Source organism: Canis lupus, chromosome 26 (genome assembly GCF_048164855.1).
Source record: "Canis lupus baileyi chromosome 26, mCanLup2.hap1, whole genome shotgun sequence".
In the NCBI taxonomy this organism is placed as follows: Eukaryota; Metazoa; Chordata; class Mammalia; order Carnivora; family Canidae; genus Canis; species Canis lupus.
Window position 1 is genome coordinate 21,784,413 of NC_132863.1, and position 11,679 is coordinate 21,796,091.

At 43.5% G+C, this 11,679-nt stretch overlaps 1 protein-coding gene across 8 annotated transcripts in view; it reads right to left on the minus strand.

Moving 5' to 3' along the window:
- Positions 1-5,050, minus strand: part of SNPH (syntaphilin) — a 37,077-nt gene extending 32,027 nt beyond the window's left edge. For 6 of the 8 annotated variants that reach the window (XM_072800366.1, XM_072800364.1, XM_072800362.1 and 3 more), the window contains exons 1-2: positions 4,891-5,050; positions 4,527-4,632 (exon numbers count right to left, since the gene is read on the minus strand). The gene's annotated coding sequence lies outside the window, so the exon portion shown is untranslated. The remainder of the gene's footprint in view (positions 1-4,526; positions 4,633-4,890) is intronic. The other 2 variants (XM_072800367.1, XM_072800368.1) reach the window with 1 other exon arrangement.
- Positions 5,051-11,679: the final 6,629 nt, after the last annotated feature.

Sequence of the window (11,679 nt, forward strand, 5' to 3'; positions counted from 1 at the left end):
TATCCTACACACTTGCACAGCCCCCAGAGAGCTCATAGAACAGAAGAAAGAGTCGGCCAGTCAGCACTTGAAGGGCCCTTAGAGACCCCTGCCTCTGCCTGTCAGTTTGTTTGTGGCATAGCCTCAGGCCACATAGGGAGTTGAGGGCAGACCAGAGCTGAGATGAGGACCCAAGTCTCCTGATGCCTGGGTGCTGGCCTTTTCCACTTTGCCAGGCTGCTTCCCAGACTCTCCTTTCTGGTTGGCTCAGTACCTTGATTTAGAGGACAGTGCTGAGCACGTGACAAATGCTGCATGAATGTCTGTCCATTAGGAGGGGCAGAGCAGCCTGGAGAACACAGGCCTCCTCTTCTCTATGGGCCCTCTGCTCTGGCTGCATATTACCTGCATCAAACCTTCACTCAGTGTGAACTGCCCATCAAGTGAAGAAATGGCCCTCCAGCCTCTGGTGACCTGGATGCAGAAAGACCCCATAGGTCTCAGGAATACAATTCCAATTAGGCCAGAGTTATGATCTCAGCCTTGCCGAGTAATCTTGGGTAAATGCTTTCACCTCTCCAGATATCAGGTGCTCCAGACAGGTGGGATGCTGAGAATAGAGATGAAGAATTCCCCAAGCCTGTTGGCTTGGTTATCTGGCATTAGATAGGCTTTCCAAGAGGAATTTCAGAGTCTTGCCTCTAGAAGCCTCTAAAGACAGGAAAGGTTCTCATCCGCCTGGGACAAATGGATTATTCCATTAGAGCTGTGCCAGAGTGAGCTTGAATGGTCCCTCAGACTCTGTGGCTACTTTTTGTGTTGCTGGGGTTGAAAGCCAACAAATCTTTAGAACAGTTTGGAAGTGTCCTAAGCTGGGTGGATGATGATGATGACGGTGATTCATAAACTCAATTCAGAAAACAAGGACATGACAATGGCGTCATCTCTCTAAAGCCTTCCTGGCCCACTGAGTAGGAAAGATCATCTCTCCTCTCTGACCTGCCATTACACACTGTCATCAGTATGCATCACAGCTCCTGGATGGTTTGTCATACCTACATGTTTAGATGTTTGTCTCCTGCTTAGACATTAGTTTCTTAAAACTAGGGATCACCTCTTACTCTTTCCTGTATCCCCATGCACTTAACCCAGGGCCTGACTGAGAAATAATAAACAAATGCTAATCAACATTTAGCTAGACAAGGGATTCCTTCCCCCTATTCTGGTATAAAGTGGCACTAGGTCTCTTAACGCCAGTAGATGCACCCAGTTTATCTGCAGGATGGAAATGCCAACTTTCAGAGGGAAACTGGCTTACCTAAAGTTACTCAGTTAACAAGACAGCCCAGGCTAGAAGTAACCCTGTTGACTCCCAGCACAGCGGGCTTCCAGCTAAATCTTCTCAGCTTGTAACACATTAGCTGTGTAACTCTCTGCCCTGGCTTTCTCTCTTGTGAAATGGGTAAAAGTCATAACATGATTATCTCAGGAATAAATAAAACAGAGCCCAGCAAATAGAGAGCACATAAAATGCGTGTCTGTCATGACTGTCGTTCAGGGTCAGTAGTGAAAGGGCCCCCACCACCCATCGGCAAAGCAGGGCTCACAGTGAAAGGAACCCTTCACAGCCCTGACTTACATGCTCTTCAACCCAGCAAGTCCCCTGCAGTCATCATTTTGGGGAAATGCCTGATCTCTGGTCATGAACCCTTCACTGCTTTCCCTTCTTCTAACCCCGAAGCGTGTGCAGAAGAGTACACACAATTCACAGTGATGACAGCGAGGTATGTTGGGGTGAGGGGGAGTGAAACCTTTGGAAGAGCATGCTGTTCTGGGTCAGACAGACTTGCTATCAGATAACATGCTGCCCTTCCTTGCTGTGCAACTGCAGGCAAGTCAATCTCTCTCAGCATTGCACTCCTCATCTTTCAAATAGGTATAATTTGTTATGAGGATCACCTGAGGTAGGTAATGGCCTGGTATTCCACAGATGATACTAAGAGTAATAATACCTGTCCCATTTTTATTTGACAAAATGTCAGAACCAGAAGGGGGCCTTAGGGATCAAGTAGTCCAGTCCTGTTACGTTATGGGTGGGGACCCAGAGGTCATGACTGGCCCAAGGTCACACAATGGGGTGGGGGTAGAGTGAGACCTGGGGCCTGGGTCTCCAGATTTTCTGCTGCCTGTTCACTTTGGCCCACTTGATTCTCCTCATCCTCCCTCCCCCACCTGAACACTCCCAAGAACGGCAAGGGGCTGGAATTATGTTCTTCCCAATCCTTTTCCCTTCACGTTCATCTTAAACCAGTCAGCACCATCTGTTTGTCAATGTCAGCCTTCTCCCAGGGACACTGAGCCCCTTCCAGCCTGTCTTGCAAAGAAGGTAAACCAACTGCTGGCTACTGGCAACAGCACTAATAACACTTTTAGTAATAGTGATTAATGGCAACCAGCAAACCTGTATAGTGCCCTGTGCTCAACAGTGCTTTTCCTACAACTGTCAACACATTCCTGAAGTTTCACCCTAACCTAGTTAGCTTAGGGGCATAATTTCTTCAAACGTATTCAACACTTACTGAACACCTACTTTGTGCCTAGCCACAGGCTAGGGGTTGGAGACAGAGGAAAAAGACCAGGTCTCCACAAGGAGTTGCTCAGAATCTAATGGAGATTTAGGGGAGGTGGGGACATAACTCCATTTGGCCCAAATGATTCAGCAGCAAAATGCCCTGCCCAAGCCTATTGGGAGCCTTCTTTATCATGCTGTCAGGAGACAGAGTGTATCTGTGGAATACATTGGAGGAAGAAACGGTGAGTGCTAGGCTGAAAGAACAGCAGGGGGAAGATGAAGAATAGAAGATACAGACATCAAAACACTTGATTCCCTGTCTCAGGGAGATTCTAGTGGGAGATTCCAGGGAGGGCAGGGGAGCAGCAGGAGGCCCCATACAGGATCAGGAGGCCTTGGCCCCTGATCCCTGCAAGTACACAAGATTTCGACGCTTCTCTTCCCTTAGGGATTTTGCCTTCAGATGCCAAGATTTTCCAAACCCAGTGCTGGGCTACACATGCCTCCTTGGGACCATCATTCGCTAGAATGATGTCACACCCCTAGCAGTGGAAACGTTTGTACCTCCTGGTTGCTTCCTAGGCCCTCAGCCCAACACACTCCAGCATTCATTATCCCCTGGCAGGGATGCCATCCGCAGGGACATGGAAGAGATTGGTGAGGTGGGGGTGGGGGGAGAAGAGGCTAAAAGCAGCCACTCTTCCTCTCTTCCCCCAGTCTCTCTCTCAAGTCCTGCGTCCCTGAACACCTACCATGTGTTGGGCACAGGCACTGTTTTAAGGTGCTTCCCTATAGATCTCATTTAATCATCACTCAATCCCCTGAGGCATGCCTGCCTCTTCCCAGATTTACTGATGAGGAAATTGAAGCTTGGGGATGGGAAGCAACCCCACGAAGGTCACCCCAGTGACGGCGTAAGGATGTCACTACAGGACTGTCTGATGCCTCCTGTTCCATGAGACTCACAAGGTCATGTTTCACTAGAGGAGTCCAGTTGAAAGAGACCAACTGAGGAAACCCCAAGTATTTCATAAACCCAAGTTTAAATTCTGGGTTGCTTTAGTAGAGGGGTCTCCCTGACATGTAAAGTGCTGCGTGAGTGGCATATCACAACTCTACAGACCACCGAATCCAACTCCTGCATTTAACGGATGAACAGACAGACACCCACGCCTAAAGGATTTTAAGATGGCTACTGGTGGCCTACTAGCAAGCTAAGAGACTAGAACCCCAATCCCTGGCACTTTGCATACACCACTCTGCCTGCAGAGATCACCCTTCCCTGATAAGCTCCTCCAGCCCACCCCACACCACCAGATGGGCAGGGAGGGCAGAGGAAATGGGCAGCTGTGCAGCCAGGCCTCCCCTCAGCCTGCAGGGTGGAGGAAGGGAATATGGGGCTCCCGGGGCTAGTAGGTGCTCTGCTGGGGAGCCGAGGGAGGAAGCATCTTATCCCATGGAAGGTCCAAGGGATGGAGGCTCAGGTCTTCCACTGCAGGGGTCGTGGCATATTTTCCCGATCTACTGTAGGGCCCTGATGCTTCTCAGGGGGAAATGTGGTAAAGAAGCAGTCACTGGCATTTGACCTTGGGTTGGGTGTGGGGTTCCACCCCTCTCCCACCCCTAGGTACCCTTACTCCTCCTTAGAAAACGAAAGAGGCTCCAATATTTGCCAAATGCGGGAAGAAGAAGGCATTTAGGAACGGGGTGGTCCCTAAACCTCTCCTAATCGCCCACCTTGAGCATCTTCCCTGCTGCAATCAGCATCCTGTAATTAGTGATTTTCACGGTTTGGGGGCGGGGTGGGGGGGAAATGAAGGGAGGGTGAGAATGAGTCACAGTTAACCCCTCCTCGGCCGGTGCCCTCGCGGGGATTCCACCGCAGCGGGCGGTCGCCAGCGCCCCCCGCCCGCCAGCCCGTCCGCCGGCCGGTGCAGCGCGGGGCCCCCTGCGGGCTCGGCCGCGGCCTCCTCACCTGTGTCCACCGGCGCTCCGCAGCCTGCCGGCTCGCACCGCTCCGGCCCCGCTTGGCGCAGCGCCTCTGCAGTCGCGGCTGCAGCTGTCTGGCCCGGATCAGCAACCTGCGGCGGTGGGGGAACACACAGACAGGGGCTGGTGACCGCGGGCGGGGACGCCGGGCGGCCGAGCCCCCGGCAGCTGACAGCTGGGGCGCCGCAGCCAGAAAGCCCGGGGGGCAGGCTGCCTGCTGGGCGCTGGGTCCGGTCAGCTCCCCGGCGCGGCCCGCGCCTCCCCTCCCCCCACCCGCACCCGGCTCTCGCGACTGCGGTGGGTGCAGCTGGGTGGCGGGTCCGGAGGTCCCCGGGGGTCCCCGTCATCACCTGCGGAGGCTTCCATGGCTTCGGCTGCCCTGCCCAGGCCGCCGACCTGCTCTCCGGAGCCCCTGCTGGAGGCGGCTCGCCGGGGCTGGGGCTGCCGGGAGGGAGGGGACGGGAGGATGAGGTGGATGGAAGGGACCAGCCAGTGGGCGGCTCGCTGGCAGCTGCGTAAGCGGCCCGTCTTCACTTTCCTTCTTAAAGAGATAGTTGGCATCTTGCTCCAGAGGGCGCGGGAGCCGAGCAAGCACGGGGTGGGGTCCTCTCGCACCTACATGCCCTCCTGTGCTTAGAGCTGGGCAGCAGCTGATGGAGGAAAGCGCATTGTCCACTGACAGACTGTGGGATCCTGAGCAAGTCCTTTGACCTCCCTGGGCCTCAGCTTTCTCATCTGTAACATGGGTTGATGATACCAATCTCACTTCCTGGCACACTGCCGGCTTTTGTTAAATACTAACATCATCTGAATTCCATTAGGAACATTTTTCACTTCTGAGTACCAGGGTTACTTATTTAATGTGAATAGCATCTGCATTACGAAGAAAAATGATGGCAAGAATCTGAAATAACTGAAAACGAAAATGTTTGTCTTTGAAGTATTAAGATGGTGAATCTTTGAAAACACGGAGAGATAATCACAACCTAAATTAAATGTTCTTTATACACCTGTTCCCTCTGTTTTCCATCTGCTAATGCAGGGGAAACAAGAACAAAGAGTCCAGAAAAGTGGCTTCTCTGCCTATCCCTTCCACTTCTAGCCATGTAGCTTTAGGTAAGTTAACTAGCTCTCTGGACCTGTTTCTTATCTGCTCCATATGTGAGAAGCGGGGTGCAACAGAGGGGGCTCCCTCTTTTTGCAGCAGCCCTTCTGGTTAGTTATTCCTTTGCCTCAAAACCATCTCTCACTTTTTCAGATCTCTGCTCAAATGTCACTGTCTCAGGGAGGCCTTCCTTGACCACCCTACATAACACAGTAATTTCCTCTTCCCCTACTTCCTTTAACCTAGTTTTGCTGTATTTCTAGTTGACATATTGTATATATACTACTTGTTTGTCCGTCATTGTCATCCCTACTAGAATGTACTCTATGAGGGCAGGAACTTTGTACTTCCCCTGCTATATTTCCAATACCTAGAGTAGTGCCTGACACATATCAGGTGCTCAGTAACTACTGACTAAGTGAATGAGAGAGCAAGCATACATTGTGCCAGTCTTCCATAAGAACACAAGGCCAGATGCCATCCTGGTCATCAAAGCTCTTACATCCTTAAGTCTCTGTCTACTTTTGGAGAGACTGAACCTGGTACCTTATATCCTCCACCTAAACTGAGGGAGAAGAATTTGTAAAGTGATTTTACCAAGTTTATATCATGACTCTGCAGTACTAGCCTAGTGAGAAATAGTACTTGTACAGGGGGAAAAAAAAACACTTTATATTTACTGTTCCTTTTCAAAGTTAAATCTTTTCCTGTGGCTGGAATTTGTGGTAAATCTACCACTCTGTAACAATGCCTATAATTTGAAACTTATGCCTATAAATATTTTTAGTGTTGGTTGTTTTCTCCACGATTCTATTAAATTGAATTTTTTTAGTCAGATAGCCATCATTACATTATGCTTTGTGGAAAAACGTGGCAGGACAACTGTAGCAGGAATAGGAAATTGTAGTTGAAAAAGCCATGTGAAATAAGGTCTGCTGTCTAAAAAAATTAATGCTGTATTAGCAAGTTAATCGATAAGATGCTCTATCTGCCCTAAGGCCCACTTAAATTATAAGTGATTTCTTTGCATTTGAAGCAAAACCAAAGGAAGCCATGCAATTAGTTTTCTTATCAGGAGGTAATTTCTAAGATCCTCATTTAAAATTTTAAAAAAATTTTTGTCTGTACCATAGTTTTGGTTTTGTTGTTGTGGTGGGTTTTTTTTTTTTTTTTTTTGGCTTGATACTCAGAAGACTACATTTCCCAGAAATCCCAACAAGGAACTTCTCCCAATCAAGAGAGAGCACCTCCACCCACAGTACTTCCATCTGGGATGGTGTTAGTGGAAAGAATTCTCTCTTCAGCATCATAAAGCATATGATGAAGAGAGCCAGTATTTAGTTATGATGTAAATTACAACAAACGAGGATTTTAAGCATAAATCAGATTATTCTAAAGAAATCAGTAGTTTTGTTTTGTACTAATTGGGAGATACTTAAATTTGCTTAGTTTCAAAGATAATTTTGGTTCCAATTCTGGGTAAACACTCCTCCCACTGAATGCAGCAAGAAAATCTGAACAAGTAGCGGCTACGTGAGGAGTCTGAAGAGAAAATACTAACAGGCAAACTAGGGAAGAAGACCAGAATTTTCTGGCCTAGTAAACTAGCAAATATACGATTTTTATTTCCTCTGGTATCCCCTGGCCTAGTCTCAAGGCAGCCCAAATCTGGAATCGGGGGATCAACACAGAGAGCTCTCAAAGCAACTCTCTAGTTCTGACCTGAGGGTCAGGAAAGGAGACCCTTTATGCTCAGTGTGAGTGGGGGGAAAATAATTTTTCTTTTCTTTTTTAATCTTTTCTCCATTGTCTCACAACCCAGCCCTCAGGCAATACTGCAGTGGAGGCTAGGACAACAGGGACTCATGTGTCTCAAACTGAGGGAGGAAAGACTTCTCCAATCAAAGTAACTGTGGTTCTGAGAGAGGGTGAACCTCTAATGTTTTTTGTCTCCTTCTGTCCTCCCACCATTTGGCTCCAGATGCAGGTGCAATTGTGGGAAGAAGCTAACAAAACAGAAGAGTAAATAAAACTCCACACTCCAGCTTCCTGGTGAGTCCCAAAGAGGAGAAACATCATCATCATCATCATCATCATATATTTTCAGTTACTTTTAAAAACATAAGGAAAAAAATCCTGAAAGGAATCAGAGAAAAATGATATATTAATTATACAGGAAGAATGATTTGAATAACTGGATTCCTCAACCAAAACTACAGATGGCAGGGCATCTGCCTTTGGCCCAGGTCATGATCCCAGGATCTGGGATCGAGTCCCCCACAGGGAGCCTGCTTCTTCCTCTGCCTATGTCTCTGCCTCTCTCTCTCTCTCTCTCTCTCTCTCTCTCTGTTCTCATGAATAAACAAAACCACAGATGGCAAGAAAAAAATGGAACAAAATTTTTAAATTGCTGAAAGAAAAGATCAGTCAACCATATCCAGCAAAATTATCCTTCAGGAATAAAGGTGATATAAAGACACTTTCAGACTAAGAAAACTAAAAGAATTCATTGTCAGCAGACCTGCTCTGAAGGAACTGCTGAAGAAAATTCTTCAGATAGAAGGGAAATGATATTAGAAGGAAACGTGGAATATAAGGAAGAAAAGAACAATAAAAATGGTAAATATCTGGGTAAATTTTATAGACTATTTTTCTCCTCTTGAATTCTTTGAAGAAGTTTCAATAAGTTTGACAGTTGAAAGCAGAAATCCTAACACAGTCTGGTGGGGTTTCAATATATGTAGGTAAGACAATTGCATTATAAGGAAGTGAGTGTAAAGGAACTTTTATGATGCAAGGTTTCTACCCTCCACTTAAAGTAATAAAATATCAATTCTAAGTAGGGTGTGAAAAGCTAAGTATATATATTGTAGTTCTTAGAGATCCTTAAAAAATATCTCTAACAAAAGATGTAGTGAAAAAAAAACAGGTAAATTAAAGTGGAATTCTAAAATATGTTCAAATATTCCAAAACAAGGCAAGAAAGGAGGAACAGAGAAATGAAAAATACAGAGAACAGTAAACAAATAATAAAATAGTAGATCTATATCCAAACATATCAAATATTACATTAAAAATAAATGGTTGAGGGGCACCTGGGTGGCAGCTGCTTAGTCTACCTTGGGTTTGGGTCATGATCCTGGAGCCCAGAGGTGTCTGCTTCTCCCTTTGCCTCTGCCCCTGGCTCATGCTCTCTCGTTCTTTTTCTCTCTCTCAAATAAATGAAATCTTTAAAAAAAAAAACGGTTTAGATACACCAATTACAAGAGATGATCAGAATGAATAAAAAATTACTTAAATAGATGCTGTCTATAAAAAAGCTCACTTTTTAAAAAAGATTTTATTTATTTATTCATGAGAGACGCACAGAGAGAGGTAGAGACACAGGCAGAAGGAGAAGCAGACCCCCCACAGGAAGCCCAATGCAGGACTTGATCCCCAGACCCTGGGGTCATGCCCTGAACCAAAGGCAGATGCTAAACCGCTGAGCTACCCAGGCATCCCTATAAAAAACTCACTTAAATATAATTATATAGGTAGATTAAAAGTTAGATATATACATACCAAAAAAAATATATATATATATATACACACACATACCATGTGATCACTAATCAAGAGGAACCTGGAATGGCTTAAGATGAGAAAAAGTAGACTTTCAGAGCAAAGAAAATTACCAGGGATAAAGAGAATTATTATACAAAAATAAAAAGGTCACTTACCAGGAAGGCATAATTATTAACGTGCATGCACCTAATAAAAGAACTTCAAAATACATTAAGCAAAAGCTGTCAGAACTGAAAGGAGAAATATACAGATTCATGATTACAGCTACAGAGATGAATACTCTTTTCTCAGTAATCATTAGAATGAGTAGACAGAAAATAAGCAAGGATAAGGAAAAGTGAAGAGCACTGTCAATCAACTAGGTCCAATCAACATTTATAGAACACTTCATTCAACAACTGCAGAATATATTCTTTTCAAGTGCCATGGAACATCCACCAAGACAGACCCTATACTGGGTCTTAACAAATTCAAAGAATCAGACTCATTTAAAATATGTTCTCTGGACCAAGACCAGAAATAAACTCTAGAAAGATAACAGGAAAATCTCCTTTGGAAATTAAACAGTATCCTTCTAAATAATCTACAGGTCAAAAAGAAGTCTCAAAAGAAATTAGAAAATATTTTGAACTAAACAAAAGTGAAAATATAATGTATCAAAATGTATGCAATGCAGCTAAAGCAGTACTTGAAGGGGAATACATAGCATGAAGAGTTTAAATTAGAAAAGAATGGTCTCAAATCAATTAAGCTTCCATTTTAGCAAAACAAACTCAAAGCAAGCCAAAGGAAGGAAACGTCAGAGCAAAAATTAATGAAATTGAAAAAAGAAAAAGAGCAATGAAACCAAAAGCTGGTTCTTTGAAAAGACCAATAAAATTAATAAATCTCTAGAATGACTGAAAAGAAAAAAAGAGAGAAGACACAGATTAACAGTATCTGGAATGAAAGAGGGGTTACTACTGTGGACCTTGAAGATGTTAAAAGGATAATAAGGGAATACTCCAAACAACTCCACATACATAATCACCAGTTTAGATGAAATAGGACAATTCCTTGAAAACTGGAAACTACCAAAAGTCACTCAAAATGAAATAGATAACTGAATAGCCCTCTATTTTAAAAATGGAATTCATAGTTTAAAGCCTTCCTAAATATTAATCTTCAGATCCAGATAGTTTCATGTGTGAATTCTACCGAACATTTAAAAAAGAAATAACACTAATTCTACAAAGTCTCTTCCAGAAAAATAAAAGAGGTGGAAACACTTTCCAAGTTATTTTATGAAGCCAGTATTACCCTAATACCAAAACCAGAAAAAAAATAAGAAAATTCAAATTACCCTCATGAACCAATATCCATCATAAACACACAAAACAAAATCCCAAACAAAATACTAGAAAATCCATATGAAAACATACTCACCATTGTTCATTATTAGAAAAATGCAAATCAAAACTATGAGTTATCATTTCACATTCACTAAGATAGGTATAATTATTTATTTATTTATTTATTTATTTATTTATTTATTTATGTGTACTAAAATAGCTATAATGTTAAAAAGTGACAATAACAAACACTGACAATGATGCAAAGAAATTAGAACTCTCATACATTACTGATAGAAGAGTAAAATGGCGTAGCCACTTTGGAAGACAGCTTGATAGTTCCTCAAAAAGTTAAACATAGAGTTACCATATGACCCAACAATTCCACTCCTATGTATATATCCAAGAAAGATGAAAATACACATACACAGAAACTTAAATACTAATGTTCACAGCAGCATTATTCTATTATAATGGTCAAAAAGTAGGAACAACCACATGTCTACCAACTGACGAATGGATAAACCAAATGTATATCCATATAATGAAATATTAATTTGGCCATTAAACAGAATAAAATACAGATACATTCTACAATGTAGATAAACCCTAAAAATGTTATGCTAAGGAAAAAAAGCCAGACACAAAAGACCATATGAGAGTCAAAAAATGCATTAGTTGCCTGGAGTTGTGGGGAAATGGGAGTGAGGAGTGATTATAATAAGTATGGGGTTTCTTTTTGAGTGATGAAAATGTTCTAAAATTAAATAATGGTAATAGTTGCGTAACACTGTGACTATACTGAAAACATGAAGCGAATACTTTAAAAGGGGTGAATTCTATGGTACGTAAATATGTCTCAATAAAGCTGTTAAAATAAATTAGCAAATAGAATCCAGAGATACATCATAGCCAAGTAGAATTTATCCTAGAAATGCAAAACTGCTTAAAAATTCAAAAATCAATTGGTGTAATTCACCATATTAACTGTGTAAAGAAAAACCTCATGAAACAATCAGAAAAGGTGTTTAACAAAATTCAACATCCATTCGCGCATACACACACACACACACACACAAACCCAACTCACAGCAAACTAAGAATAGAAAGGAATATTCTCAACCTGACAAAAATTA